The 6,017-nt window shown below is 39.9% G+C and overlaps 1 long non-coding RNA gene across 1 annotated transcript; it reads right to left on the bottom strand.

Moving 5' to 3' along the window:
* On the bottom strand, positions 1 to 3,712 carry LOC131250876 (uncharacterized). The gene is made up of 5 exons (XR_009173478.1): positions 2,339 to 3,712; positions 1,661 to 1,832; positions 1,506 to 1,532; positions 879 to 1,170; positions 1 to 797 (listed from the first exon to the last, which is right to left on the bottom strand). It is a non-coding gene; the product is annotated as an uncharacterized LOC131250876 (long non-coding RNA).
* Positions 3,713 to 6,017: the final 2,305 nt, after the last annotated feature.

Here is a 6,017-nt window from a genome sequence, read left to right as displayed (position 1 = left end):
TTCTTTTTTTTTTTTAAATTTTTTTAAAAAGTCACAATAGGCATGCAGACATGCCTATTGACTAGATCTGAAATAAAACCAACAGCGAAAGATAGCACAAAGTGCCCTGGTAAGAGTTTGAAAATATTTTTTTTTTTAAGACATGGCTGTGTAATTTTGTTGGCATTCATATCACCTATCTGAATCAACTAATATTCCTCCCTGCTCCCTGTGCATCAATTGGTTCCCATGGTCTACATGACCTGCCCATTATGTTTTCGAAATGGTTTCTATAGGATCATCTCTTGTAGTGAGCTAAACCTTGATATTCCCGACTAGCATTGTTAATAGAAAATTTGAAAAGTAATGTGCTACTACCCACAACTAGCCAATTTGGTAAGGTATGATTGCTTTCTCCATGCAACATACATGTTTATTTTGGATTTCTATCCACATCTACGGTTCCCTTGAATTGGTTAATTACCCTTTTTATGTCGATGGTTACTCCGAAATTTGTAATGCATTGACCTCAATAAGAGTACAAAGGTATGATTTCTTTGTAATCCAAAATAAACATAAATGTAATGTACTACTGGCCACAACTAGCCAACTTGGTAATGTATGATTTCTTTCTCCTTGCAAGTAACATGTTTATTTTGAATTTCTATCCACATCTCTGCCCTCCATTTCCACCTTTGCTACTAATAACTATAAAATTGGTGGCACTCACTTTTTGGCTGTCACAGAGTCACAGTCATCTGTTGTTTGTCTTTTATTCTTAGTGTCTTGGTGAAAATGGAAACATGCACATACAGAATCTGTTGCACAAGAAGCAACATCTTATGAGAAAATTGATGCAGGAAAAAATTTTTTATGCAAGATATGTATTGTGAATTTACCAAAGACCAGTTCTTTGTTGAATGGCCGAATCTAACCTCAATCTTGCAAAACTTTCACCATCCATTAATATGTTACCAAGTACTTAGAACAGCTCTTCACAGGACCAACTTGCAACAATTGAAACACCCACTTACATTTCCAATAGACTGAACATGTAAGAAAGGCATCTGAACCACTTTCAACCTCTAACATAAATGATTTCAAGCTTTTGTGATATCAGCTTGCAGCCATTCAACACTCAGATAAGACTATATAAAAAGTCTCAAAAAAATTGGGAGGATTTGAGGATGCCTGCAAGGTGCAATAACACCATGTATTGGGCATGCATGACAAAGCACATCCAATTTCCAGCAACGCGTACATTTGCATTGGGCTCAGTAGTCTCACCATGATCTCTTCATACTCAAACCATTCAGTTCAGTAAATGGCTAATGACTACATAGATCAAGCACAATTTTCCGTAAAATCACATCTCTTCATTTTAACAAACAACTCCCCTGCATTTTTTTTTCTAATGCTAAGGGAGAGTTAAGACAAAATAATAATAATAATAATAATAATAATAAAGAAAGAAAGAGAACTTTAAGACATGATAAAGAGGCTACCAAATGAATAAGCCATTTTACCAGATCGATCAGTAAAAAATCATCAACCTACAAAGAGAAGATGTAGATATGAAACAGTCAACAGATGTAAATCTGAAATCGCCAATAGATCTGGCTACTACATGAATGAATCTTTAACTAAATCTTTAATACTACAGCATATAGCAGAACTGTACCCTTCATATTCAATTGCAGATGGTGAAGGGTTGGAATGGTTTTCTGTCATCTCTAGTCCACTGCCTGTGTTCAGTCATTTTGGTGGGAAGACATCACTGTTCAGAGCTCTATCACCATCACTTCTGGAAGCAGCTTTCAATGTGGATCCTCATCTTGTGAAGCTTTTGAGGTCTGATGGAAGTAATAATGTCATTTTTGTCCCTCAACGCCAAACTAATCTAGCTTGCTAATCCTTTCTTATGCTTATATACATATGCATGCATGCGTACATACATGCATGCATATATACATTATTTGAAATGCTCGGAGTAAGAGACACTTTATGCATTTATGTTATTAGAGTGGGCAGCCTATGTGCTTATGTATGACATATACATGTATATCTGCAATTGGAATGGTCAGACTATGTGAGAGACTTTATGCATGTATGTTAAAAAAATAAATAAATAAATAAATAAATAATAAAATCTCAGGTCCAAACCAACAAATCAGTCACTAAATAAATGTATTTAAGCAGATCAAATACCAAAGACGATATATAATGAATATTTCACCAAAGAACAAAAAGCCTACTAAGTGCAAAATGGTACTTTCATGAAACTCAAAATATCCCACAGTATCCATATCCCATTTAAAAAAAAAAAAAAAAGAGAAAAAGATCTGAAATCAAAACCTACAATTCATCGACTAGTCCCCACAGATCAGGCGGTGAGCATGACGGCCCTGCCAGCCTCCTTGATCTTCTTCTCCATGGTCTTTGACACTAGTTTCGCCTTCACGACGACTGGCCGCCCCTCCAGTAGCATCCCCTTGCCGAAGAGCTTGACATACCCAAACTGCGTGAGATCGATCACAGGGGCCTGATCCGATGGTGCAGATTTCGCCTTCTCCTTGACGTGGACAGAGAGCTTCATTTGGAAATTTTTGTGGAAATTTCAAAAGAAGTTCAAAATTGCAGGAAATTAATGGAACAAAAATGTGTGAAATTTTTGTACAAATCAATAGAGAATGAACGGATTCAGTGGCTAGAATTGCCTAATTTTCTTGAATTAAAGAATACAAAAATTTTCATTTGAACATGAAAATCACCCACGAAATTCTATGAAAACACGTACGGAACAATAAAACCAAATAGGAATTTCAAAAATAAAAAATCAGAGAAAATGACAAAAAAAAAAAAAATCCGATTTAAAGTGGAAACCCCTAATTTCACAGATATTCGAACAACATAGAAAAATCATCCATAAAAGAACAAGAAAAAATAAAAATAAAAAAATACATAATTTCAATTTTCATATGGAGATTTAAAAATAATATTCACAGAAATGCCATTTCCAGATATAGAAGGAAAAAAAAAAAAAAAAACCTAGAACAAATTCTGAAGCCTAGGACCCAAATTCTCCCCCTAAAAACAGAGAAACCAAATCGAGAGGGAAAAAATCGAGAAGGAATTACAGAAGAATTACAGAATTGCCATCATCAGTTGCAGAAAGAAACCCTAGATTTTCCGAAGAGAGATTTGGGGGATTTTTTTTGCGCTTAAAACAGAGACATCAGTTTCTTCCCTCTCTCTCTCTCTCTCTTCCTAAAACCCGCTTTTGATGAAATTAACAGATATAATCAGCTACAAAAGAGATAGATCCATGGCCACAATGCAAGAAACGTGGATCTGACTCCAGAAACGGGATCTGTAAACCCTAGATCTGAGGAAACTGAAGAAATCTGGAGAGAAATTGGGAATTGGAGGAGGAAGAGCGGAGGAGAATGAGAGAGGTAATAGATCTGGAGGCGTAGATCTGCCGTAATGGGGATGCTTTTTAAAGGAGTGTGAAGAAGGAGATGAGCAGGACGAGCAGGAGGGCAGAATGACCTAAACTGGAGATTCGAAGAGAAGGAGACGCGAGACGAGAGAGAATGAAGAAAAGGGGAAAGCAAAAGAGCCGTACGTGGAAAGAGGGTATAGTCGCTGCATTCAGAAACGGTTTGAAACCGTGTTCAATTAAAAACGGCTTAATACCGTTTCTGAACCAAAGCACGGGCCGTACCTGATAAACGATTTTGGTGTAGTGCCAGGCTGTCCATCAGCCAGGCCCACAATGTAAAATTCCTGGCCAGAGACCAATCTAATGTATGGCTAAAATCTCACACACTTGTACTACAATGTCACATGTATGGCCTGTAGAGAAGCTGGGATATAGAAGAGTATGGAATTAGAACCTCTAAGAAAGAAAATGAAGGAAGAGATGGATGATTCAGTTATACCCTGTAATAAGAGCTCCATCTATTAATTCCTCAATGAACGAAGCTATTTCTTCATCTTCTTCCTATGAAGAGAGAGGTTGGACTACATGTGTGTCATTGCCTACCCAGTTGATAAATAAACTCAAATTTCTAATTCTATAGATACATACATGTCTGTCATTACTTACCCTAGGTTGATAAATTGATGTAGAGTGGGTCGCAGAAAATTACATGGCCAAGATGGATCAGAAAAGGCCCGGTCGACGACAGAAGTAATCCAGACCATCGAACCTTAAATCGGGCGTATCTTGCAATCCGGAATGAGTTATCTGACGTAAAATATATGATTTTGGGGTAGAACGAGCTACTGAAGCCAACCAACCCAGCTACGCCGGGTTGCGCAGCCCGGAATTGCGAAAAACCCCTGGATTGACGGTCGTTTCCCTGTTTTAATTTCGTTTTTACTATAAATAGTAAGTTTTAGTTCGATTATAACTCTTCATCCGTCGGGCTTTAGGAGTTGCGCCCAACGTGAAAAGAGCTTAGAATAATTAGGAGAACGGTTTGGTGAAGCCAAATAGGACACTTACTATTTTTGGCCGAAAACCTTGCGCACTAGTAGACATCACGACCGTCTATAAATAGTAAGTTTACTATTTATAGTAAGTCGCGGATTCTAAGAGTTTGAGTTGTAGTTTGCTTCTAATTTCTTTCCCATTGCTTGGTAGCCCTATTTAAAGGGTTGTGAACTCGTTTTTATTCATCAATTAATCAATTTTGAATTTATTAGAATTTATTTCTATTTTCTGCTTTCTTTCCTCGTGGATTCGAGAAGTCTCTGTGAGGAGTCCAGAGAAGCTCCGTGGATTCGGAGTAGTTATCCTCATCACGTTCATCCCTGCGTCAATTGGTATCAAAGCGAGGATTCCCCTCGGGCCGATGGCAAACAACGAAGGTATGAATCAAAATCCTGTGGACGGTGATCCAGGGATTCGTTATCTTTCGGAAAGAATGGAAACTTTCCACCGGGAGAGTCAGTTGACCATGCAAGGGCTGCAGGCAACTCTTGACCGTCTTGCGGATGCGCTACTTCCGCCCCGAGCCTTAGGCGGTGCTCCACCACCCGTGGTGGCCCCACCACCCATGGTTGCTGTACGACACAACCCCGATTTTCGTAGAGCACTACCAGTGGCAAACCGCAGGGCTACACCAGATGATTCAAGTTCTAGCGACGAGGACCTTAATGAGGGTTTTGCTCGACGACCAATCCATGGAGGTGATCATCTAGATCGTGCTGAAAGAGACTATCGAGGTAAGGCTGAACTTCCTAGTTTTAACGGTTTATTACGTATAGAAGATTTTCTCGATTGGCTAGCCGAAGTAGAGAGATATTTTGATTATATGGACGTGCCAGATCATAAAAGGGTAAAATTGGTAGCGTTTAAATTAAAATCTGGTGCTTCTGCATGGTGGGAACAATTACAACTCTCACGAGCTCGCCAGAATAAGGCGCCTATCTCATCATGGCCACGGATGAGACGTCTTCTTCGATCTCGATTTCTCCCCAGTGATTATGAGCAGATATTATTCCAGCAATATCAAAATTGCAGGCAAGGAAATCGAACAGTCACAGATTATACTGAAGAATTTCAACGGCTGGCTACACGAAACGATCTGTCAGAATCTGAGTCACAGAAGGTGGCGCGATTTATAGGTGGGTTGCGACCGACAATTCAGGACCGAGTTCAGATGTACCCAGTCGGGACTGTGGATGAAGCGGTTCAATTGGCGGGTAGGGCGGAAACACAACTTGCAAGAGCTCCTGCTCGTCCATATCCTTCAACTCGACCCCCCATGACGGGTCCCACGCAGGATCCAGTGCTGCCACGAGGAAAAGACCCAGTACCTCAACTTCCTACAACCGCAAACCGTGATACGGGGAGCGGCTCATCCAGGCCTCAACGTGCAGCACCTGCAACAGCGAGTCCGAGTAGGATTCCAAATCCTTATGCTCGGCCAAGGTCGAATAATTGTTACCGCTGTGGCCAACCAGGCCACTTATCAAACACTTGTCCTCAACGTCCCGCAGCGCACTTGACTATAAACGAAGGGGGC

Source organism: Magnolia sinica, chromosome 7 (genome assembly GCF_029962835.1).
Source record: "Magnolia sinica isolate HGM2019 chromosome 7, MsV1, whole genome shotgun sequence".
NCBI lineage: Eukaryota > Viridiplantae > Streptophyta > Magnoliopsida > Magnoliales > Magnoliaceae > Magnolia > Magnolia sinica.
The sequence above is the reverse complement of the archived record's forward strand: the minus strand, read 5'-3'. Positions and strand labels throughout refer to the sequence as shown.